A 25226-nucleotide genomic window follows, 5' to 3' on the forward strand; every position below is an offset into this window, starting at 1 on the left:
CAAGGGGAAATGTTATTTCAGAATGAAATCTTAGCTAAAGTGCCAGGGGCTGTGGAAATAAACCCATAAAACCAAGGTCCTTGGACCATTTAACAAGATTTCCACCTGATGATAGGAAAACCATGATTCTATTGAGATTTGTCCAGGAAACTGGTTTCTCCCAATCTAGCTAAAAAGCCGAGATCATTTCAGTAATAATAATGCGAATCAGAAGTAGTCAGTCAGCTAGCACTGTGTCTCCCATGTATATAATTAACTCAGCAATTTCCTCTCCAAAGGCAGGAGAGATGGAGCTGCTCACAGGAAAGTCTTGCAGGCCTTCCTGCCCTGAAAATGCCAAGAATTCACCTACATCTTCTCTTAAATGTGCCTCTGTAACTAGCCCATCACTTCTACAAGCTGCCTTTGGTTGCTGCCTCTGGCATTTTCCACTAAAAGGCTTCTCTGATGGATAGTCTAGTAGATTGCCAAAGGAGAGATTTATACTTACAGTTAAGCCCAGGACCTTCTCACCTGCCTCCCTGGGCAAGTGGCCTTTATCTGTACTGCTTAGAACACCCTGGGGAAACATTAAGGAAAAATTGAGTACCTTCTCTTTATCTCTAATCTAATTCAAAATTAGTGTGTGCTCTCACTGTAAATCTCGGACTGAGCCGTTCTTAGCTAATTATGTTTTTGCCATTTCATTTTATGTGATAACAATAGTATTAGCATTAAGCAGAATTTATAGTTTTCCAAGTGCTCTCTTGAGTGAGTGTATTTGATGCTCACCAAAACCCTATCAGGTAGCAAAAGAAGGGTCGGCATCCTCATCTGAAGAAAAAGAACCTGTGACCCAGAAGTCCAACAACTTCCTAAAGTCAAACATCAATTTCTACCATCAAACAACCTTGTGCAGGGCTTGTATCTACTTTAAAAATAAATCATTAAAAATTTCAAAGATATGTAAAATACTTCAGAAAATACAAAACATGGCCATGTATCTATTTCCTGGTTTTAACAGCTGTTGATGTACTTGCCTCAGATTTTTTTTTAATATTTTATTTATTTATTTGAGAGAGAGAGAATGAGAGAGCAAGCACAAGGAAGGGGAGTAGGGGCAGAGAAAGAAGCAGACTCCTTACTGAGCAGGAAGTCCAATATGGGGCTCAATTTCAGGACTCTGGGATCATGACCTGAGCCTAAGATAGACGCCTAATCAATTGAGCCACCCAGGTGCCCCACCTCAGATGCTTTTAAACAAGAAATAAAATGATATAGGGATGTCTGGCTGGCTCAATCAGTGGAGCATGAGATTCTTGTGTTTTTGTTTTTTGGGTTTTGTTTTTTTTGAGCATGCTACTTGTGATCTTAGGATTGTGAGTCAGCCCCATGTTGGATGTAGATGTTTAGTGCCTGCAGTTCTTGGTCGTGACACTTTGAAGAATAAAAAGGTAGACGAGATGAAGAGTGGTGGGCAGAATGCAAAGTTTATTGAGCAATAATATAAAACTCTTCAAGAGGGAGGGGACCCTAAAGGGTTGCCCTTGGAGTTTCTGAGTTTAAGGGGTTTTATGAGCTCTTTTGCAGAACTATCTTAAGCAATCAAGGTGTGCTGAGTCCTGCCAATCATAGCTTTGCTCACATATCTGTCTACCTATTAGGTTAATGTCAACATGCTGATGGTCTTTTTTGCTGACACCTGGAGGCTTATGTCTTAACTGCCCCTTGCCTGTGATATTGACAAATGCTTTGTGTTTAATTGTCTTATTTTAGGACATTTTGCAGAAGTCATTTTGGTAAGAGCTACAAAGCAGAACGCTAGTATGGTCCAGTCTAAGCTGTGAAATAGCTCAGGAGATGGTCACCTAACTGACTGAGCCACCCAGGCACCCCTTACTTTCTTAAAAAAATTTTAATTTAATTTAATTTTTTTAAGTAGACTCCATGCCCAGCATGGAGTCAAACATGGGGCTCAAACTCATGACCCCGAGATCAAGAGCTGAGCTGAAATTGAATCAGTCACCTAACCAACTGAGCCATCTGGTGCCCCATTCTTCTTCTTTTTTTAAGTAAACTCTATCTTTGAACTCATGACCCCAGGATCAAGAGTTCCATGTTCTACTGACTGAGCCAGCCAGCTGTACCCATGTCTTATTCTTCAAACAGCAGTGTAGTGACCATTTTCCTCATGTTTCCTTGTGACCATGCAGGAGAATTTCCCTAGAGTATGTAACTAGAAGGAGGGCTACTGAGTTGAAGGATATACATACCATCAAATTTCTTAGATGCTGCCACATGATAGCGATTTATACTTCCAACAAATGCCTAAAAATTCTTGTTTCACTGTATCTTCACCAACAGTTGGGATTATTATTCTGGTTAATTTTCCAGTTTAATGGGTACGATTGGTTGTTTTAATTGCATTACTCTCATAACTAGTCAGTTTGGGCATCTTTCATAAGTTTATTAGCCATTGGAGTGCCCTTTTCTATGAATTGCCTGGTTATATCCTTTATTCAATTTTCAACATTTCTTTATCTTTTTCTTACTTATTTATTCAAGTTCTTAAGGGATTCTAGATATTAATTCTTTATTGTTGATATGCTTTGCAAATATCTTCTCCCAATTAACTTGGTTCTAATTTAGTTGATATCTTTTGTCTCCACTAAAGTTTCTTTTATTTTTAAGATTATATATTTGTTTATTTGAAAGAGAGAGAACATAGAGAGAGAGGGAAAAGCAGACTCCCTGCTAAGCAGGGAGCCCCGGGGCACCATCCTGGGACTCCAGGATCATGACCTGAGCCGAAGGCAGACACTTAACTGACTGAGCCACCCAGGCACCCCAGCCTCCACTAAAGTCTCAAAGGTAAATGTTATTGAATACTTTTTTTCTTTGTGCTTTTTGGGTCTTGTTTAAGAAATCATTCACTGTCATGAAATCATAAAGATATGCCCTGGTATATTTTTCTATTTTTAAATAAAAGTTTACAACGTTTTTGCTTTTAATTCTAAATGTAAATTACTTCAGGGAATCGAATGAGATAAGAACCTAATTTTATTTTATTTCCCTTAAGAATTTTTTCATATAAATATTACAAGTGCCAAACACATACAGACTAGCTTCTGTTAGTTTCTGGGCTCTCTATTCTAGTCTGTTAGACTATTTTAACATCGCTATGGCTATTCCAGGCAATACTCATTACTATAGCTTTTTAAAAAAAAAAAAAAGATTTTAGTGTCACCTGGGTGGTTCAGTAGTTGAGCATCTGCCTTTGGCTCAGGTTGTGATCCAAGGGTTTTGGGATCAAGTCCTGCATCAGGATCCCTGCGGGGAATCTGCTTCTCCCTCTGCCTAAGTCTCTGCCTCTCTCTGTGTGTCTCACATGAGTAAATAAACTCTTTTAAAAAATAATAATATGGGATAGCCCCAGTGGCCCAGCAGTTTAGTGCCACCTTCAGCCCAGGGCCTGATCCTGGAGACCAGGGATTGAGTCCCACATTGGGCTCCCTGCGTGGAGCCTGCTTCTCCCTCTGCCTGTGTCTCTGCCTCTCTCTCTCTGTCTCTCATGAATAAATAAATAAAATTTTAATAATAATAATAATACTTTTTAAAAGATTTTATTTTTAAGTAATCTCTACACCTGATGTGGGGCTTGAACTCACAACCCCAAGATCATGAGTCCCACACTCCACCGAGTGAGACAGCCAGGTGCCCCTACTATAGTTTTCTTATAAACCTTGATATTTGACAAGAAAGTCTTCTTCCTTAATCTTCATAATTCTCTTGGCTTTCTTTGGCCATCTTCATATTAAGTTTAACATCAGTTTGTTAAGTTCGCACAAGAAAATCCCCTGGCTTTTTATTAGAATTGCAATAAATTTATAAATTAACTTAGGAAAATTAACATTGTAGTGTCATTGCCATATCCACAAATATGTCATGTCTCCCCACATACTCAGGTCTTCTTTTATAATCTTCAATAAAATTTTAGAATCTTCTCAATGAGTGCCATATCATTATTAGATTTATTCCTTGATACGTAAAGGGTTTTCTTGTTTTTTGGATCAGTTCATTTGTTAAATTATCTTTTTAAATTAGGTGTTGCTCAGGAATGCTACTGATTTTTTTTAAAGATTTTATTTATTTATTTGACAGAGAAAGAGCACAAGCAGAGAGAGAGGGAGAAGCAGGCTCCCCACTGAGCAGGGAGCCTGATGTGGAGCTCAATCCCAGGACCTTGAGATCATAACCTGAACCAAAGGCAGATGCTTAACTGACTGAGCCACCCAGGCACCCCACTGATATTTTTAAATGGAGAAACTATTCATATACCATAAAATTTTAATCCTGTTAAAGTATACAATTCAGTGGTTTCTAGTATATTTACAAGGTTATGCAAACATCACCGTCTAGTTCCAGAAATATCTTTATCACCTGCAAAAAGAAACTCCATCACCTTTAGCAAAATGTTTTCTTCTTTTTAAAGATTTTATTTATTCATGAGAGACACAGAGAGAGAGGTGCAGAGACTTAGGCAGAGGGAGAAATAGGCTCCCTGGAGGGAGGCTGATGCGGGACTCGATCCCAGGACCCCAGGAAAACACCCTGAGCCAAAGTCATATGCTCAACCACTGAGCCACCCAGGCATCCCAAATGTTTACAAGGTACACCCATGTTGTCAGCACTTCAGTCTTGATGGTTGAATAATATTCCACTATATGGCTCTATCACATTTGTTTGTTCATTTATTGGCTAATGGACAGTGGATTGTTTCCGCTTTGGGGCTATTATGAATAATGCTATATGACCATTTGTATGCAAGTTTTAATTCTACCATATGTTTTCAATTATCTTCAGTATATACCTAAGTATGGAATCATTGGGTCTGGGTTATAGGGTAATGTTTGTTAACATTTTGAGGAACTGCCAAAATGTTTTCTAACATTTTTCATTCCTACCAGCAGTGTATGAGGGTCCCAATTTCTTCACATCCTCACCCACACTTGTTATTGTCCACTTTTTAAAAGGTTTATTTATTTAAGTAAGCTCTACACCCAACATGGGGCTTGAACTCATGACCTCGAGATCAAGAGCCACATGCTTCACTGACTGAACCAGCCAGTAGTCCCTGTTATTGTCCACTTTTAAAATTATGGCTCTCCTAGTGAGTGTATCTCATTGGCTTTGATTTGCATTTCCCTGATAACTAACAATGTTGAACATCTTTTCATGTGCTTATTGGCCATTTGTGTATCTTCTTTAAAGGAACATATTCAAATCTTCTACTGATTTTTAAATTTGGTTATTTGTCTTTTTATTATTGGGTTGTAAAAGTTCTTTAAAGTTCCTAGACCCTTATCAGATATAATTTGCAAACATCTTCTCCTATTCTGTGGGTCATCCATTTTCTTGGCAATGTCCCTTGAAACAAAAAACTTTTAAGTATTGATTAAGTCCAATTTATCCAATTGGATAAATATTTTTTATTGGTCCAATATTTTTTCTTTGATTGCATGTGCCTTAAGTGTCGTATTTTAAAAACCTTTGCCTAACCTAAGTTCACTACAACTTATACCTATATTTTCTTCTGAGGACTTTGTAGTTTTAACTCTTACATTTAAGACTTTGATCTATTTTGAGTAAATTTTTGTGTAAAGTGTGAGGTACAGGTCCAAATTCATTCTTTTGCATATGGATATCCAGTTGTCTTAGCACCATTTATTAAAGAAACTCTTCTTTCCCCCATTGAACTATCTTGAGGCCTTTGTTGAAAATCATAGATGTTGGATGTATGGATTTATTTCTGGATCCTCAATTTTATTCCATTGATTTATATTTATATTTATGCCAGTACTATAACATCTCAATTATGGTAGCTTTGCAGTAAGTTTTGAAACTGCAAAGTGTGAGTCCTTCCAACTTTCCTCTTCCTTTTCAAGAATGTTTTGCTATTGTGGGTTCCTTATATTCCCATATGAATATTAGAATGGGCATGTCACTTTCTCAAAAAAAAAAACACAAAACATTGCTAGAATTTTGATAAGAATTGTGTTGCATCTACAGATCAATTTGGAGAGTATGACCATTTTAACAATATTAATTATTCCAATCCATGGACATTGGATATTTTTCTACTTATTAGATTTTTAAGTTTCTTTCAACAATGCTTTGTAGTTTTCAATGTACAAGTTTCACACAACTTGCATTAAATTTATTTCCAAGTATTTTATTCTTTTTGATGCTATAGCAAGTAGAATTGTTTTCTTAACTTCATTTTTGGATTGTTCATTGCTAGAAATAGAAGTGATTTTATATATATTGATATTTTGCAAACTTGCTAATTTTGTTTATTGGCATGTACGTGTATGTGGATTCCTCAGACTTTTCCATTATACTTATAAAGACCATGTCATCTGCAAATAAAATTTTACTTTTTCCTTTCTAATTCTTTCTAATCTAATTTTATTTCATTGTCTGAATTGGTCCTGAATAGAAACTTTAGTACAACATTGAATATAAGTGGTGAGAGTATACATCTTCATCCTGTTCCTAAGAAGGAACTTCTTTAGAAAGAAAGCTTTATTCTTTTACCATTAAATGTGATGTTAGCTGTGGGTTTTTTTGTAGATGACTTTTATCAGGTTGAGGAAGTTCCTTTCTATTCTTAGTTAGTTGGGAGTTCCATATGAAAGAAATGATGTGGAATTTTGTCAAAAGCTTTTTCATGTCTGTTGAGTTGATCTTATGGGTTTCATCCATATTCGATTAATACAGGGTATTATATGGATTTCTGTATTTTCTTTTTACTTTTTAAAAGATTTTATTTATTTATTCATGAAAGACACAGAGAGAGAGGCAGACACATAGGCAGAGAGAGAAGCAGGCTCCACGACTCGATCCCGGGTCGAGGCCCTGGGCTGAAGGCGGCGCTAAACCGCTGGGCCACCGGGCTGCCCTGATTTCTGTATTTTAAACCAATCTTGCATTCTTGGGATAAATCCCTCTTGGTCATGGTGTATAATCCTTTTAACAAGTTGCTGGACTTGGTTTTCTAATATTTTGTTGTTTCTAATATTTTGTTGAAGATTTTTGCATTTATATTCATAAGGGCTGTTGTATAGTTTTTCAATATCTCTATCTGGTTTTGATGTTCGGGTAATACTAGCCTCAGAGAATGAGTTTAGAAACATTCCCTCCTCTTCTCTTTTTTATTTTGGAAGACTTTGCAAAAGATTGCTATTACTCCTTGAAACATTTGGTAGACTTCAACAGTGAAGCCATCTAGTCCTGGGCTTTCCTTTGTGAGACTATTTTTGACTATTGATTTGATCTCTTTACTTATTATGGTCCATTCAGATTTTCTATTTCTTCTTGAGTTAGTTTCAGCAAATTTCTGTGTCCCCAGGAATTCTCCACTCTCATCTGGGTTATCTAATTTGTCAATATACCATTGTTTATATTATTGTCTTATATAAATATATTTTTAAGTTTCTGTAAGGTTGGGGCGCCTGGGTGGTTTAGTTGATTAAGCATCTGCCTTCAGCCCAGGTCATGATCCCAGGGTCCTGGAATTGAGTCCCATGCCAGGCTCCCTGCTCCGTGAGGAGCCTGCTTCTCCCTCTCCTCCTCGTGTTCTTTCATGCTGTCTCTGTCACTATCTCTGTTTCTCTCAAATAGATAAATCTTTTTAAAAAATTTCTATGTTAATAGTAATGTTGCCTCTTTCACTCTTGATTTTAGCAATTTTAATCTCCCTCTCTCTTTTTCATAGTCAGCCTAGCTAAAGAACTGTTAATTGTAATGATATTTTCAAAGAATGAACTTTCAGTTTCATTGATTTCTCTCAATTGTGCTGTTGAGTTTTGACAGTAGTATTATTTCAAACAATCTTAGTAGTCCATAGTATTTGTCTATAGATTTTCTTACATTTTCTATGTATATTTTGAAAGGAGGACAATTTAGTATTCTCATAGTCCAATCCAGTACTATGTTGATTACAAGCAGTCACATTCCTGTCTTCAGAGAGAATGCTTCTCATACTGCAATGTTATATGTGATATTAGCTGTGAGTAGATACCCTTTATTAAGGAGTGGCAATTTCCTTTCATGCTAGGTTGGTTAAAAAGTTTAATCTTAAATCAATATTGAATTTTATCAAATGCTTCTAGATTTATTCAGTTGTTCATAAGATTTTTTCCTTTTAATCTATTAAAATTGAATTAATTTACATAACTAGATTTTCCAGATGTTAAAAATTCTTGCATTCATAGAATAAATCTTACTTATTATGTAAGTTTGGCTTACTAAAAATTTGTTTTCTACATCTTTGTTTATAAGTTAGTTTGCTCTATACATTTATTTCCCCTATTTCTTGTGATTTGTTATTGTTTCTTTCCTTTCCTTTCTTTTCCTTTCCTTTCCTTTCCTTTCCTTTCCTTTCCTTTCCTTTCCTTTCCTTTCCTTTCCTTTCCTTTCCCCCTTTCTTTTTTCCCCCCGGTCAGGTTGGTTCTGTAATATAGAGATATTTTATTCCTCAAAGTTGTGGTAAGATTTGCATGTATAACCATCTGAATTTTATGTCACATGTATTTTAGGGTAGAGCATGGTAGATTTTGTTAAAGATTCACCAATTCAATTTTATCTTCCTGGCCAATTACTTTTTTTATCATTAAAATCATTGTCATGCCCCATTTAATGCTTTTTGCTTTAAACTCTACATTAAGTTCTACATAAGTTTTTTTTTTAATTTTATTTATTTAATCATTAGAGACACACACACAGAGAGAAAGAGGCAGAGACATAGGCAGAGGGAGAAGCAAGCTCTCCTCAGGGAGTCTGATGTGAGACTGGATCCCTGAACTCTAGGATCACGCCCTGAGATGAAAGCAGAGCTTAACCACTGAGCTATCCAGGCATCCCCTACATAAGTTTTCATCTGAGATTTATTCTAGTTAATATTGTCTAAATATACTTTTTCTTCAACTCTTGATTTTCAAAGTTTCTATGTTTATGTGACTATGTATGTCTCTTATAATTTGGTTATAGCTGAGCAGAGAGCCCGAGGGGTGGGGGGTAGGGCTCCATCCCAGGACCCTGAGATCACGACCTGAGCAGAAGGCAGACACTTAGCCAACTGAGCCACCCGGGTGCCCCTGTTGTTATTAGTAATATTAAAAGTATTTTTACCATTTTATTTGTTGTTTTCTGTTTACCTTGGGCTTTTTTCTTTTGTTTTCCTATCTAACCCTCTACTTGATTGATTGAATTTTTCTCATTTCTCCTCTTTCCTCTACTGGTCTGGAGGTTAAATATAATTTCTATCTTTTTAGCTGTTTTTTAAAATTTATTTATTTAAGTAGGCTCCAGCATGGAACCCAATCTGGGGCTTAAACTCACAACCCTGAGATCAAGAGTCCATCTCATACCCAACTGAGCCACCCAAGTACCCCTTTCTTTATTCTTTCTTTTTAAGAACTTACAAAAATTTAAGTATATTTGTTTTTAGACTTTACTGGTTGTCCCACTGTCTTTGTGTTTGAGGCCCCAGTGTACTGTCTGGCGTATACCATGTACTCCATATATATTTGTTGAACAAATCATTGGAAAAAATGTAGCAGGGATGCTTGGCTGGCTGTCAGTAGAGTGTGGGACTCTTGATCTCAAGGTTGTTAAGTTCAAGCCCCATGTCGAGTGTAGAGATTACTTAATAAAAACTTTTTAAAAAGGGGAAAAAAATGTAGTAATGCTTAGCATTTCTCCTCCCGAGTCGTCTTCTTTTTCTTCTTCTTCTTCTTCTTCTTCTTCTTCTTCTTCTTCTTCTTCTTCTTCTTCTTCTTCTTCTCCTCCTTCTCCTTCTCCTTCTCCTTCTCTTTCTCCTTCTCCTCCTCCTCCTCCTCCTCCTCCTCCTCCTCCTCCTCCTCCTTCTTCTTCTTCTTCTTCTTCTTCTTCTTCTTCTTACCTCCAAACAGAACAATTCAAGGTTTGCTGGACATTATAACTATAACCACCTCCTTTAAAATTTTTTTAAATATGATAAATTGCATATAATATGCAGTTAACCATTTTTAAGTGTACAGTTCAGTGACGTGAAACATATTCACATTGTTGTGCGACTATAACCACCACCCATCCGTAGTAGTTTTTCATCTTGCAAAACTGAAACTCTGTGCTCATTAAATAGTAATTTCTCATTTCTCCTCCCCCAGCCCCAGGCAACCACAGTTCTAGTTTCTGTTTCTATGAACTTGACTGCTCTGGGTACCTCATATGAGTAGAATCATACAGTATTTGTCTTTTTGGGGCTCGATGGTGATCAATGAAAAATACAAATTTTTAAATGTTTCCAACATCTGTGTATTTTGAAATGTGAAAATGTAAGAGAAAAAGAAACCTAGCCTTATTAGCAGGAAACATCCTTCTCCCTATGTTGTCCAAATATGAGCAGCACAGATGCCTATGTGTCAGTCAAAGGTTGGACCTGTAGAGCACCTGCCAGCCAGTAGTGAAACAAGAATTTCAGCCCGCGTAAAGCCCTTCCCAGCTCCTGTTGGACATAGGGGGGCAGAAAATTCACATGATTTGGGGGCCTGAAGGTGGCATTAAGGAAGTGAACAACTGAGATGGGTACAAAAATATTTCACTTTCCTTTTTACTATTATAAAGGGGAGAAAGGAAAATAGTTGATTAATGGCCTTGGTGACACTGACAAAAAGGATAGAAGGCTTCATTGGGTTGGACTGGACCCCAGTCCTTTCTACAAGGGTTAGTGCTACTCCACTGCATGCAGAACCCCTGTCCTACCTTTGAAAGACATAGAATGCCCAGATTTCTATCTGAACATTTTCAATCTTGTTTACAAGTACTTCATTAAAAAAAAAAAATCTGTGAGACACCCCCCCCCCCCCCAGTTAACACATCTGTGCCCCATTTGGAAACCAGCATGGAAACCCTAGATGTACATTAGATCCATGGTGGGCTTGCTCTTTTCTTCTCGGTTTGCTCTGCTCTCTGAAGCAATGGAGCCTCGTTGATCCGTGTCAGCGAGTGAGGACACCGGCAGGTGGTTCTGTGTGGGCGCTCCCTGGGTGTGCTCCCTCAGTAGGTGAAGAGTGGGTGAGAAGGGTAAGCCTTCACATTCTTGAGTTCAGGAAGGACAGGCTGTGTGTGCGGTCAGGGGACCCGGGGTCCGACGGCCCAGGCGGGGCAGTGGGAGCTGAAGGGGAAGGCTATGGGATGTCCCTGTGGGAACGAAGGTTTCTGCGCGATGCTCTCTGGGGTCTCCCTGAGGCCAGGCAGCCCCTCTCCTCCCCAGTTTCGCTAGGACAGCGAAACAGGGGCGCGAACGGAGAGGTGGACCCGGGACTGGCTCTAGGGCTTCGTCCAGGGCGGGTAAGGTCGGCTTTGGCTCCCGCTCCAGCATCCTGCGGCCGTGGAGCGCGGGATGCCGGAGCCCAGCCCCGCCGCAGGACAGAGGAGAGGCGGCGAGCGGTTGGTGCGCGGGCCCCCGCGAGCTGTTGCCATGGCCACAGGGGACTTTTGATGTGAAGCGCCGTGACCACCCCCCACCACCACCACCCCCCACCCCCCGCACCACCGACTTCCCTTCTCCACTTGTCCTCTGGATGACGTCATGGATGTCCGTGGCCCTGACAGGCCACCTGTGGGCTGGTCTCGGCTTTAAAGCAGCTGTTCTCCCCGGGCCCCCGCAGCCGTGGCGACTGTTTGCAGCCAGAGCACCTGCCTCCCGCCCTGGCGGCGCGGCCACCGCTTGAGACAGAAGATCACCCAAGACAGGCAAGTAATCAAGGGGTGCTTCGCAAAATACCTTCCTCAACCCGCGGCCCCCCACCCCCATCCCGCCCCTGCTCTGCAGTTCTAGGTGGAGAAGCGGCGAGCCCAAGGCGGGGTCGTAAGGGGGCTTTCTTCCAGAAAGACGTGGAGGGCAGCTGTCTTCCTCCCTGGCCGTGACGACCCGTGCCAGGTAAAACCCCGACCAGGGTCCACCGTCCAACCTCCCCCCGGGGCAAGGGCCGGAGACCCGCGGAGCATCCAACTGGAGCTGAAATTCGCGAGACTGAGCCTGAGGCTGCTTCGGGGGGGGGGGTCCGGGGCGGGCGGGCTCGGCACCTGCCAAAGGTGTCTTGCCTGCTGGCAGATTCACCTAGAGAAGGCGGCGAGGGCGCCCGGGAAGCGGGAGGCGGCTCCGCAGCTCGGCGGCTGAGCACTTCTGCTGGCCTCCCCGGCCCGCTCGAGTTCTGGGGGCGTTTGGTTCTTGCGCTCCCCGGCCCCGGGACGCCGGCCTGGCTGGCGGTTGGTCTGGCTGGCGAGACGCCCGCTCGGCGAGGGGCAGCACCAGCCTCGGGAGCGCGCGCTCTCCGGACCAGGTCTCCCCAAGCCCATCACGGCAACCCGGTCTCCGCTCTGCTCGCCCTTCAGACTCCAGATGCAGCAGACCTGTTGCATGTAGAAAAGTGGCGGGGTTCGGCGTTCCAGGCTTTCCTTCCCGGCTTTGCCCACCACCAGATCTGAGCCCACCCCAGGAGTCCCGGGACACAGCCTGTTCCGAAGGAGAAAATGAGGGGAGTGCCAGGAGTCGCCTGGGTGGATAATCATCCCAGGGCAAGGGGCTCTTTCTACACGCCGCGATGGCCGCAGATAATTACACAGTTCCGGGAAGGGAAGGGAGAGGCTCAGGGGATGACGCCCGGGAGGGACTCCGGTCTGCCGAAAAAGCACTTCTTTGGCAGACACGTCCTAGCCTCGCCCTTACCCCGGGCAAAGGGCTCCTGCTCTTCGGATCCCCACCTCGGAGGCCAGGAGCCGGCAGCTGGAGGTCCCCGAGTCCCTCCACGGTAAATCCGAGGCTCCAGCTTCAGCACCAGAGGCTGGACAGCGCCCGGACCCGCCGGCACCCCGACTCCGCTTGCCCTAAATTCCTCAACCCCCACGCGGTGGAGGCCAGGAGGCAGAGTTCGCCGAGGGCGGGGTGGGGTGGGGGACACACTCATCCTCCCCCTTTCTCCGGGAGCGTAGGTGTCGGATTCTAGGAGGACACTCTATCTCCCCTTCTCTAAGACCAATAGGAATAACTGGGTGCAAAGTGCCCGAGGGTGCCAGAGAGAAGAGGCGCGCCTGGAAAAGGTGAGTTTAGGGGAAAGCTGGACAGTGGGAACGCCAGGTACTGCTCTGTTGCAAAGTATTGCCACATCCAAGCCGTGTTCTCTCTCCTTCCCACCGACCTGCGCTTCTTCCTTCTCTCTCCGCAATCTCCTTACTCCCTAACGCGTATGAAGGAAGGGATGGAGGGAGAAGATATTTATTGAAGCCGAGATAAGAAGCACATTTTATCTGGGTCAGAGTATCTGGGTGCAGATGAAATCTGTCCAAAATGAACATTAAGGTCCTCAGTTTTAGCCAAAGGAGCCCAGAGCGTGCCCTTAACACGAGGAGCAGAATGATTCTTTTGCCAGAGAGGAAAAAAGACGCAGAGGGGAAGACGTTATCACAAAAGGGCTAACGGATGTGGGGGAGGAGGAGAGCGGACGGGACCCAGGCTAGAGTGTGGTTACCTGGCAACCAGCCCCAGCCTCCTGTTGCCTTGGTTACAGTGAGTGGTGGGGTTTTGGCCATTGATTATCCGTGAGCACCCTGATTCTTTAAATTATCTACTGGGGAGCCCTGCTTTCCTTGGGCTGGATGTGAGGCACAACTAGTCCTATAAAATCCCAGGGGTTTAAAAGAAAATCCTAGACGGTGAATTTTTTTTTTTCTTTTTTAAGTCAAGGTTTATGGTGAAGCAGCTACCTTTCGACCATGGCAACACTTCCCACTCTCTCCCCCGACCTCTTCACTGAGGTAAGCATATTCCATCCTGCCTTTTATCTGAGATTTACAATTGGGGGTTTTTCTTTTTCCTTTTTTTCATTTGGTCCCTTAGATGGAAGGTCTGATCTTCCCTCTCTTTATTTTCTCTTTAAATGAGAAAAACATATTTGTTCTTCATGGATGAATGCCAGGAAGCCAGGGGAATTGTCCAAAGGTGTCTCTGGTACAGAAAGCATTTCTCCTTGGCTTGCCCGTGGTTCCTCCCTCCCTAAACAACATCCATCATGAGAGGGGAACTGAATTCTAGATCACCTCCTCTTCAGACTTCTCCCCACAGACCACATAGTGCAGGTCAGTAGAAATGCTGCTCCCTCAGGAAATTGCCATGGGCATCACCTACCTTTGATTCCATGGGATTCTCCTCTCTTTATTTCTTCTCCAGTCTGCCTTTATAGTTAGCAAATATGGCACTCAACGCTTCTAATCCTCGGATCTTCGTCCTTTCCTTTGATTGACAAACACTGACTCCATTTTTCACCTGTCTGCTTTATCCACCTGCGTTTGTTTGTAGTATCTGTGGGAAAGCATTTTACCCATCCTTTCCCAAAGGCATTTGTAACAGTCTCAGAATGATTTCAAGGAATATCATTAGCAGGTTAATAGGACAACCTGTGTTCTGTGCACTATTTCACCTAGAATACTTTTCCTTAAGAGCCATGAACTTTCCATTTCCAAAACATTGTTTTAAACTGAGCTATGACTTGACAACAGGGAAATCTGTTTCAAACTGTAGCTGTCATATCATTATCTGTGACGCCCTGCATCAGAAAACACACATTTCATTTTCTCTTCTTTGCCTTTTCCTTCACATATTGCCGATGTTAGAAAGAAAGAAAGAAAGAAAGAAAGAAAGAAAGAAAGAAAGAAAGAAAAGAAAAATCATTATAACTTCGACCTAAGTTGAAGGTCAAAATTACCCTCCATTGGCTAGTTTTGGGGAGATTTACATTAAAATTCTTCTCCTTCACATGTTACTATAGAAACTTCTTTTTAATGCAGACCAGACAGCTGGTACTTTGTACTTTTCTTCCCAAAGACATGCCTCCTTTATGAATTCTCTGGGACAGCTATCACTGATCACATCAATAATGTCCCATAGCAACAGTGTTTTTTTTTTTTTAATTATTATTCCCTTTTTGCCTATTTTCTTTATGGACAAAGGATCTTCTTTCCTTTCAAGAAGAGAACTGAGATCTTATTGGCCAGTAAAGGAGAGACATTATTTCATTGGTTAGTTTGTATTGCCTTGCCAACCAACCAGAGGATGCCATTTATCCTTTTCTGACTAGCTGAGTGAACAGAGTACCCAGAATGTTTGAATATGCCTTAATTTCATCCAGCAGCAAAGGATGGAGCTCAGAGTTCTAGGACCCAGGAAGTTTGGCTAATCCAGTTCTTGCTTTTGCAAGAACAAATTTTGCTACCTAGTTATTTGTAGCTTTCTTGAACAAAAATTACATTGTCCTATAGATTTTTCTTTTCATTTAAAAATATATCTTGAGGGCGGCCCCGGGTGGCTCAGAGATTTGGCGCCTGCCTTCAGGCCAGGGCATGATCCTGGAGACCCAGGATCGAGTCCCACATCCGGCTCCATGTATGGAGCCTGCTTCACCCTCTGTCTGTGTCTCTGTCTCTCAAGAATAAATAAATAAAATCTTTTTAAAAATGAAAAAAATTTTTTAAAAATAGAAATAAAAATATATCTTGTGCATCTCTCCAAGTCAGTGCAGGTTTGTGGTATCAGCACTCGAAAGGTCCATGGAATCTTTGAGATTTCTCCTAGAAGTTCAGAATTGGTTCCCACCCTTAAGGATTTAGTGAAAACTTTCAAGAGTGAGGAGGAGAAGCTAGAAGAGGGAAGAGCTGTGTTACCTATGACAAACCTGTATCTCAGCTTTTGGGTTCATTCTGTCCAACTTTGGTGTCTCTGGTAGCTTTGTTTTTGTTAGTTTGTTTTGTTTTTTACTTTAATTCTTCGGCTTGCATTTTCAGTGACAACAACCTGGGTGGATGAAGATGATGACACTCCAGTTGAGTGTAGAAGCAGATACAGCACTTCCCAAGAGGGTTTGTGGCAGGTAGGTGATGATGATCCCTGGAACTGAAGATTATCCCAGCCCCTTGTGGCACTGGACTTGGGCAGGTATGTTTTCCTTCTTTCTCCCTACACCAAATAGTCCTATTTGGAGATTCTGCATTTAGCTTACACTTCTGTGAAAGAAAGGGGCATTAAAGTCTCCTCCCCCTTCCAAGACAGAAACTGACAACAGTTTGGAAGAAGGTTTAATGTGAGTACAGACCCCCTTAATCAATCTTTTCTTGGTTCTTAGCTGGAGGGGATGCTTGGAGTGGACACATACTTGATCATGATGATGTTCTCAAGGGCCACCTCCTTTAATGGCCTCGTCTTAGCCAGAGTTTCAGTGGCACCATGATTCCTAGCACTAGACTATAAGCTCATCAATATTAGGTGCTATGTCATGCACACCTTTGATTCCCTGGAACTTAGTTGAGCTTAAAACAGGGGCTCAAAAATATTTGAACTGAATCCTACAGGCTAGTATCAAGACAAGTCTCTTAATTTCCTCTTTATGACAATGGCAGCTCTAGCCCTGGACCCTCCCCCATCTCTTCCTTCCAAAAGCTTCTATTCCCTAGCTCTCTTTACAAAAGATAAATGAAGGCTCAGTTCATCGTTACCATGGTTACATGGAGTGGCCACACTGAGGATCCCTATCACCCATTACTGTCTGGAGGAAAAAGAGAGGAGGGGTTTGGGGATCATTGTCAGGGAGGAAACCATGGAAACCAGCATTGCCAAGGGGATGGCTCTAAATTCAGAGGAAAGAAACTAGAAGTGGGGAGAGGGAGGTGGGGAGCTCAAGGGCAGGTCATGTTTTCAAGCTACTTTTCTCTGAGATTGTAATGGCCTCCTTTACTATTTGCATCTTAAAAAATAATAAAGTATTTTTTATTTTATTATTTTTTTAAGTAAGCTGTATGCCCAGCCTGGGACGGGAACCCATGATCCCAAGATCAAGAGTTGCATGCTCCACGGACTGAGCCAGCCAGGCGCCCCTCTATTTGCATCTTCACCCAACCGAGAAAGTGCCCAGAGTTAAAAAAAAATTAAGAAAACTGGAGCTATGTCCATTTCTATTGGTCCTGCCAGGAAAAAATTAATGAAAACGGATCTATTGTAGTCACACCCCATGATCAAACTCTGTCTCTGAATTCTGCCTCTTTGCTAACGAGTTTCATGAGCCCATCTCTGCAGTAGGCACTGGAATATAATAATGAACAAAAAAAAGCCGTGTGCTCTCATGGTGAGGGGCTAACAGCTAGAAGGCGTTGAGCCTCAGCCGGGCACTTCCCGTCTTCTCCAAGTCCCCACTCTGTGTCTCGCAGCAAGCACTGCCCCACTCTGGATGAAGATAACAAACCAAAGGTTGGAAAGCTGGGCTACAGAGAGAGAGTTCTCAATCAAAAAGAGAAAGAATTAAAAGCAGCACCAATAGGGAAGGGTAATTATCCTTCAGCTGCTGCAGAAATAAAATTAGGGCCATGCTCTGAGCCACCGGGATATTGTGGCTTTTGGCAATTAAGAAGCAGATATGTCCTGCCAGTGCAATTAAGGGCTGGGCTAGACAGGGGCAGCCTTGCCTCTCCTCCATCAGTGACCTGGGCTGGGGAAGTGGGGAGCCAGGCACTGGGGCTCCAGGGAAGGGGACGCTGCGGGGGCTGAGAGGCCACTACTGGTTCCCTTATTCATCTCCTTTCTCTTCTGCTTGCCCCCGCACCCTCACCCCCAACTTCATTCTGGACTCTGGCTCAGTAAACACTGGGAGGATTTTCACCTTGGACCATGACTGTGTTGTTGCAGGGCTTGGGGAGACCAGGGAAACCTGGTAGAGAGGGGTCACCGTTACCTGGAGTCCTTCCTTTTTCCTCATCTCCATGATAACACACTGCTTTATGATTAATGAAGAAAGGTAGAGAAATGAGCTGCCTTCCTGACTCCCTTGAAAAATAAGATTTTGTTATTAAAGAAGTATGTTCCTTATAGAAAATGAAACACTCCAGAGGCAAGAACAAGAAAAGAAGACACCTCCCCTTCACTCCCCCTTCTGAGCGGAGGATGGGGCGATTTCAGAGGTTGGAGGTTGGGGTAGGGAGGAGTGCTGGGAGGGGACGCACTGGGCTGGGCGAGGGGTGCAGGGAGCAGGCCTGGCCCTCCTGGAACATGCCTGCATGCCTGCGCTGAAGTCACCTACAGGAGAGGCCAGGGTGTGGGCGTGGACTGGCTCGCCCCATCTGGAAGACTAGTGATTTTGTTGTTGTCTCACTGCATCCAACAACAAGTCCCAGTCTGCCACATGGTGCTGGCCACTGCAGCAGGGTGTGGAGAGGGGCCATGCCCCCCTTTTTGGCTCTCCTTCCAAGGTTCTTTTTGTGCTTTCTCTATGTCCTGGAAAACACCTCTGGAAACCACCCAGCACACCTCGAGCAGACTCTTCCAGAAACAAGGACAGATTATAGTGTGAGCAGAGGAGCGTGGAGGGGGGTGTGCTGGTGTGGTGTGAGGATGAGGGTGTCTGTCCTCTGGAGTGCTGGGCTCCTTCCACATCCCTAAAGGGCAAGGAAAGACAATCCCTCTCAATTACTCACGAATTCACCCAACCACCATTTTTCCCTTGGGTGCCCATAGTTGGGTTGTGTTTGGCAGCAGAGCAGTGGTATGTGCAGACACAGAGGAGCAGGTACTCATGGCGGAGGCGCCTATCATGCTCAGTGCCCTGGCAGCAATACAGAGACCCCTGGCTCATCTGGAGCATTTCCACTGCCTACCTCAGGGCTGAGAGCATGGACTCCTATGTATGCAACTTCAGGACCCCAGAATCTGCTTCAGTGCTGCTGGGTCCAGAGGCATCACCAAGGGAAACACTGGGGTAGGGTAGCTGTGCTGGGAGGCCACCTCCATTAGGACAGAAGAGGTCATCCTTAAAAGGATTCCCCAGCCCATCTCCATGGCTTTGTATGTGGGGCAACTTGCTCTAACATGGCCACCAAGTTCCTGTGATGAGACCCTCAGTGGAGACACATTTTTCAAGCAACAACCCCAAATACCCTCCCAGCCTTCTTCACTCACAGCAGGCACAAGGCACCCTGGAACCCTCCAGCTGAAGAAGCGGAGGATTGGTCAGCCGCCTTGGGAGGCAAAGGCTGGAAAAAATCTTAACACTAAAGCCCCTTACCAACTTAAATTGGGTTGGGAGTTGTATTCCTTTAGGGAATGCCAAAAATGCAACCATTAGCTGCGCTCATCCTGCTTCTACACTTGCCAGCTGTGTGACCTTTGGCAAAGAACTTAAGCCTCTGAAGGAATCAAATGCTTCACTCCCACCAGAGGCTGCTGCTGTCACAGCTTCAGTGGCTGCTTCAGCTCCTCCAAACCGGCTCCCTTCTCCCCCATTTCCTGCCTCTTAAATTTCTCTTTATTCCTGACCCTGCCTGAAGCCAGTGGGCAACCGGTCCTATTAGAAATCTCATTCACACTTGAGAAGGCTGCAAATTGGTGTCACTCAGCGGGTGTCTGTCCTTCGTTGGGGCAGAAGGAACAAGAGAAGAAGGAAGTCAAATCTCTCCCTGACAGCCCTCAGCCACCAGGCCTGGTGTGGGGATCGAGGGAGAGAGACCTTGCCTCAGTGAAAGGAACATCTGGGGAGGAAAGTGGGCTGCGGCACTCTGGAGTTGAGAGATGGGTCAGAGAGCCCTTGCTGATGTGTAGCAGAATGTAAACCAGAGGGAACTAGGCACTCCCTGGGGGTGGGGGTGGGAATGGAATTTGGGCTTTGAAGCCAGACACCCCAGTTCAGATCCTGGCTCCAGCACTTACTGGCTGTGTGACTTTGAACCAGTCACTTAACATCTCTGAGCCTCAGATTTCTCACTTGTACAAAGGAATTTATCACAACTAACCATGCTAGCTGTTAATGATAATTACGCCAGAGAAGTGTCATAATACATAATGGCACATGTAAATACTCAGTGGTAGTCTCTTTGCCTCGTCTTTCATGGTTTTCTCTTCCCTGACCTGGGGCATCCACAGGTCTCCTTCCCTGAAGTAGGAACACATGAGAACTACTCACAGTCTCTCTAAGATCGTCTCCCCTATCAGGTAGGAGTTTTATCCCATTCAGATGTTTATCTTTTCCCTCCCCAGATCAGTATATTATCCATTTAATATATACATATATTATACAATACATAATTACATTGTATAATTATATATATAATATATAATATATAATTATATTTTACATATAAATATATGTTGATATATTTACATCAACTTAATATATATTGAAAGAATGAATATAGGCCACAGATTCCCTCTCCCTCCCTGCAACCACCCTTTTTTTATCAGAAAAAGTAGAAACCAAGCTTAGAGAGGGCGTGTGACTTACCTCTAGGTCATTCAGCAAAATAGTTTACAATTTCTTTTTTTTTTTCGTTAAGGTTTTACTTATTTATTTGAGAAGAGAGAGAGAGAGCGAGAGAGCACGAGTAGGGGGCAGAGGCAGAGGGAGAAGCCGATGCCTCACTGACCAGAGAGAGACCGTGACCCCAGCCAAAGGCAGATGCTTAACCAGCTGAGCCACCCAGGCGCCCCACAGCTTACAACTTCTTAATGAAACTTTCTAGGTGTCAGAACACAAAAGACTTGATGATCCAAGGGTCAGGACATCTGGGTCCTCTTTCCTTAACTGCGTGCAGCAGATTTGTGCAACCAGCAGGCAGGTTTCCAGCGCGCACATCTGCTTCCCTGGATGAGCGGGGACGCAGCGCCCTCTGCTGGGTTCTCTAGGTAGTTGCGCTTTGACCGCGAGTCTCTGTCTTGGCTGCAAACTGGAATCTTCTGATGAGCTTTAAAAGATCTGCATCTCTAGACCAGTTAAATCAGAGTCTTGGGGTGTGACCAAACCTCAGTATTTCTGAAAGCTCTGCAGGCGATTCCGATGTTCACCCGAGATTGAGGACCACAAATGTAAAAGTTGATTTTATCTGTGAAGATATTCCCTTGTCTAGAACACGTAATGGTGGAGGATACAATTCCGCTGGATCAGAGCCCCTCCATTTTCCATTAAACAAATTCAATTATGTGAGACTTAACCTGCATTAAGAATCCTGGAAGTTCTCAGAAGTTGAGGGAAGGCATAAAGGTACCCCAAGCGTCTTGGTGACAGGCTGTGACCAAATAAGTCCAAAGTCTCTGTTGGATCAAGCATACTATACAGAGGGAATCTGCTTGAATAAAATGAGTAAATTATTTTCATTTGGCTCCCAAAGTTTTGTCAGCTTTATACGATCTAAACAAGGACTCTTAAACTTGAACATGAACCCAAAAGCTGTCAAACAGCTCATTAAAACAGATTGCTGGGCTCCAACCCCTTGGATTTCTGCCTCAGTAGGTCCAGCCAATTCCCAGGTGATGCCTCGGCTGCTGGTCTAGGACTACACTTAGAGAACCACTGGCCTACAAAGTGACCAGATTGACACCACCTTTCAAGTCTGCACCTGGTCCAGCAGCATGAGAATCCCATAGCATCCTAAACAGTACTCAAAACTGATATGTGGCAGGAAGAATGGTGCTTTGATGAATTCTAAGTGCAATGATGGTTTTTAAGTGCAATACCAATCGAGCATGTCTCAAATGCTTCGAGATTGGTAAGGTAGAGGCGGAAATGGTAGGGTCTAAAGCGACAAGACTTGGGTTATGGACTTTCTCCCACCAAGCCCAGCTCCAAGGGTTCTGCTATATAGAAGCCACAGCCTCTGTGGAAGATGTTTTCACTCTAGGAATGAGAGGGTGAGATCCCTAAAGGTGGGGTTGGGGGTATTTCCATCCACAGTCAAGATGCCAGTATTGGGCCATCTGTGTTATATACCTGGGGACCTTCAAGTTTTTTGTTTGATAATATATATTTTAAAGATTTTATTCTTTTTTAAGTAACCTCTACACCCAACATGGGGCTTGAACTCACAACCTCAAGATCAAGGGTCACATGCTCCACTGAATGAGCCAGCCAGGCGCCCCTGCTTGATTATATATGTTTTTAATATTTTATTTTATTTTATTTTATTTTATTTTATTTTATTTTATTTTATTTTATTTTATTTTATTTTATTTCTGAGAGAGCACACAAGTGGGGAGGGGCAGTGGAGAAGGAGAGAGAGAACCTTAAGCAGGCTCTACACCCAGCATGGAGCCCAATGCAGTGCTCATTTCACTATCCTGAGATCATGACCTGAATTGAAATCAAGAGCTGATTCTCAACTAACTGAGCCACTCAGGAGCCTTTCTGCTTGATAATATTTTTAATCATAAGTGTACATAGTTATAAAGAATGTATTGTGGGGTGTCTGGGTGGCTCCGTCAGTTAAGCATCTGCCTTCGCCTCAGGTCATGATCCCAGGGTCCTGGGATGGAGCCCCACATCACGCTCTCTGCTTAGCAGGGGCCTGCTTCTCCCTCTCCCTCTGCCTGCTGCTCTGCCTGCTTGTACTCTGTCTCTCATTCTCTGTCAAATAAATAAATAAAATCTTTTAAAAATGTATTGTAAATATTGATATCTTTTTAAAAAGTGTCCTTAAATGAGTGCAGTGAAGTCTAAATATCATAGCAATTTGATAATATTATGTATTTTATTTATTTAAGATTTTAATTTATTTTTTTGACAGAGAAAGAGAGAGAGCACAAGCAGGGGGAAGGGCAGAAGGAGAGGGAGAAGTGGACTCCCAGTGGAGCAGGGAGCCCAATGTGGGGCTGGATCTCTGGACCCCAGGATCATGACCTGAGCCAAAGGCAGACACTTAACCGACTGAGTCACACAGGTGCCCCATCGTTATCTATTTTAAAAATAAATGAAAAACTCTTACTGACAATGTTGAATTTTCCCTGAGCCTTGTGCTCCTGGAAAGCAGCAATGGTTAAGAAATTCTCAAATCCTTTTGTGTTCTGGAAATGACTTATTCAAAGAAACACTTTGTCACATTTCACTGAGATAAGACTAATGGGTTCCCCCTTTGTTTACCTATAATGAGGCTTGGCACAGACACTCTGAATGCCCATTCTTTGACTCATGGATGGGTATCTGACCTGCTGGGCACACTGATCAGTCAGAACAAAATGCTTGCTTTTTATTTTTTTTTTAAGATTTTTATTCATTTATTCATGAAAGACACAGAGAGAGAGAGAGGCAGAGACACAGGCAGAGGGAGAAGCAGGCTCCACACAGGGAGCCGGACGTGGGTCTCGATCCTGGGACTCCAGGATCACACCCTGGGCCAAAGGCAGACGCTGAACCGCTGAGCCACCCAGGGATCCCCAACAAAATGCTTGTTAACCAAACTTTGGCTAAGCTTCTCTTCTTCCTCTAGATCCCTCAACTATGGCCCACCCTCAGTGACAGCCAGTTTACAATTCCTCCTTAATGACCCCTCCAGAGAATAGACCTTAGGCTAAAACAATCTCCCAATGACTCTACGACCTACCATCTGGATATTGGATTAGATCACTCATGTTCATTCCTCCCCCCATTAGCATTCTTTCTAGCCTTGTTTACCCCTCCCTATAAAAGAAACTCCCCCCCCCCTTTTTTTTGCCTAATTTAGCAGATCTTCTGGTCAGAGCACTCCCCCTATGACTATAGTTCTCCCCTCCTCCCACCCTGTTCCAAATAATCCTTTCAAGTACTGTCTCTCCTTACTAAAACCAGATTTGTTTTTCATTTACATTATATGCAACATTCTTTTCCCTTCTTGAACTTCTAGTTCCATTCAGCCACTATGGCGTCAATCCCAGCATACTATATTTTCATGCTTGGCAATATTTTCTGGAGCAGCCAATCATGCCTTTATGTCACAAAATTATGTATATAAATTTGATCTCATTAACACTAAAAAGTGCTCTGTGACCCATAGAGTTCTAGGCGTTAATTTTTCCCTTCTAAGTTGAGATATTGTTGCAAGTATTTTCAGTACATGTGATCAAATAAGAAACATATAGCACTTTGTTACAGGAGAGATCCTCTTTAAACATAAGAAGTAAATTTTCATTAGAAGTGCCATTGAAAGGATGCCTGGGTGGCTCAGTGGTTGAGCATCTGCCTTTGGCTCAGGTTGTGATCGCATTCAGGGATCCAGTCCCTCCCCTGCAGGGAGCCTGCTTCTTCTGCTTATGTCTCTGCCTCTCATGTGTGTCTCTCATGAATAAATAAATAGAAGCTTAAAAAAAAAAAAAAGAGAAGTGCTATTGAAAATATGTCTTTTACAGAAGTAGATTGAGTCAGTTACTTTTCCAGTAACTTTTTAGATCCAGGGATGACTATTAATTTTTCCAACAACGAGACAGAGTTTGGGCCTTTTGTAAGCACCGATAAACATTGGTCCACATAGAAAGCAGATAGAAGGAGGTTTAATCTGTCAGTGTCTCTCAGCTCTTTTAATTCCTGGTGATTACCCATGCTCAAAAAGTATATATTTTGAATGACTTATTGGCTGACAACAGGATTAAATCCTCCTTGGATCACAGTGAAAGTAAATCAGAAACCCTTCTTTATTTCCCAGGGGGAGGCAGCAGAGCAAGATGCAGAATGAGTGTGTGCCTGAGACTTTCCTTTGTAAAGTTGGAGACAGCTCCTCATAAAACAGGAGAAGGAGGCTGAACGTCCAGGACTCCAGGCATGTGCTTAGGTCCAGACCCATAAGAGTAGAGGATCTGAATACGGAGTCCCTGAAAACCGTCCTTGCCCCCAGAGTAAACTGTCACGAAGTGTCCCTGTCTGAAGACCTTCCGTCCTCTTCTTTACTACTCTCTATCCTATCGCTCTTGCCTCCTAAGCAGCTCTGGAATCTGTCCCAAGCTCTTTATCCTCTCTACTACGATGGCCCCCAGGACCTTACCTTGCCTGAATGTCCACAATCACCCCCAAACCCTCTTTCTCCAGATCTAATAATCCATTCCTCCCAGCACTGCAGCCAGAGGGAGCTTCCCCAAATGCAAATGAACCAGCTCTGGATTAAACTCCTCCTAGCTCCCCAAGGCCATCAGAAGTCTGAGTAGAAGGACTTAATCTCTCTAGAGGCCTCGTCTTTTGTCCTGCTTCCCTCAAATCTATATTCCAGTCAGAGGTGGCAGATTCCTGGACACGGGTACCACCGGCCTTCCGGGAACCTTTGCAATGCCCTCTTTTTGCAAGACTGCAAGACAGAGCTAGGAGGAATCAGACTGCTTTGGTAAGGGTCTTTTGTTTGGATCTTAGCGGTTTCCTCTTAATTTCTTCTAATGTCAATTT

General features: G+C 43.2%; 2 long non-coding RNA genes across 3 annotated transcripts; one reads left to right on the forward strand and one right to left on the reverse strand.

Moving 5' to 3' along the window:
• The first annotated feature begins 11972 nt into the window (after nucleotides 1-11972).
• Nucleotides 11973-17725, forward strand: LOC144297590 (uncharacterized). Of its 2 annotated transcripts, XR_013364559.1 has the most exons (5): nucleotides 11973-13125; nucleotides 13764-13839; nucleotides 13967-14160; nucleotides 15862-15947; nucleotides 16862-17725. It is a non-coding gene; the product is annotated as an uncharacterized LOC144297590 (long non-coding RNA). The 2 variants fall into 2 exon arrangements; XR_013364561.1 differs by lacking the exon at nucleotides 13967-14160 and having other exon boundaries at nucleotides 11975-13125.
• Nucleotides 16177-18797, reverse strand: LOC144297602 (uncharacterized). Its single transcript, XR_013364568.1, has 3 exons — nucleotides 18718-18797; nucleotides 17799-17890; nucleotides 16177-17293 (listed from the first exon to the last, which is right to left on the reverse strand). It is a non-coding gene; the product is annotated as an uncharacterized LOC144297602 (long non-coding RNA).
• Between the last annotated feature and the right edge of the window lie 6429 nt (nucleotides 18798-25226).

The sequence above is a fragment of the Canis aureus genome, chromosome 2 (genome assembly GCF_053574225.1).
Source record: "Canis aureus isolate CA01 chromosome 2, VMU_Caureus_v.1.0, whole genome shotgun sequence".
Taxonomy (NCBI): domain Eukaryota; kingdom Metazoa; phylum Chordata; class Mammalia; order Carnivora; family Canidae; genus Canis; species Canis aureus.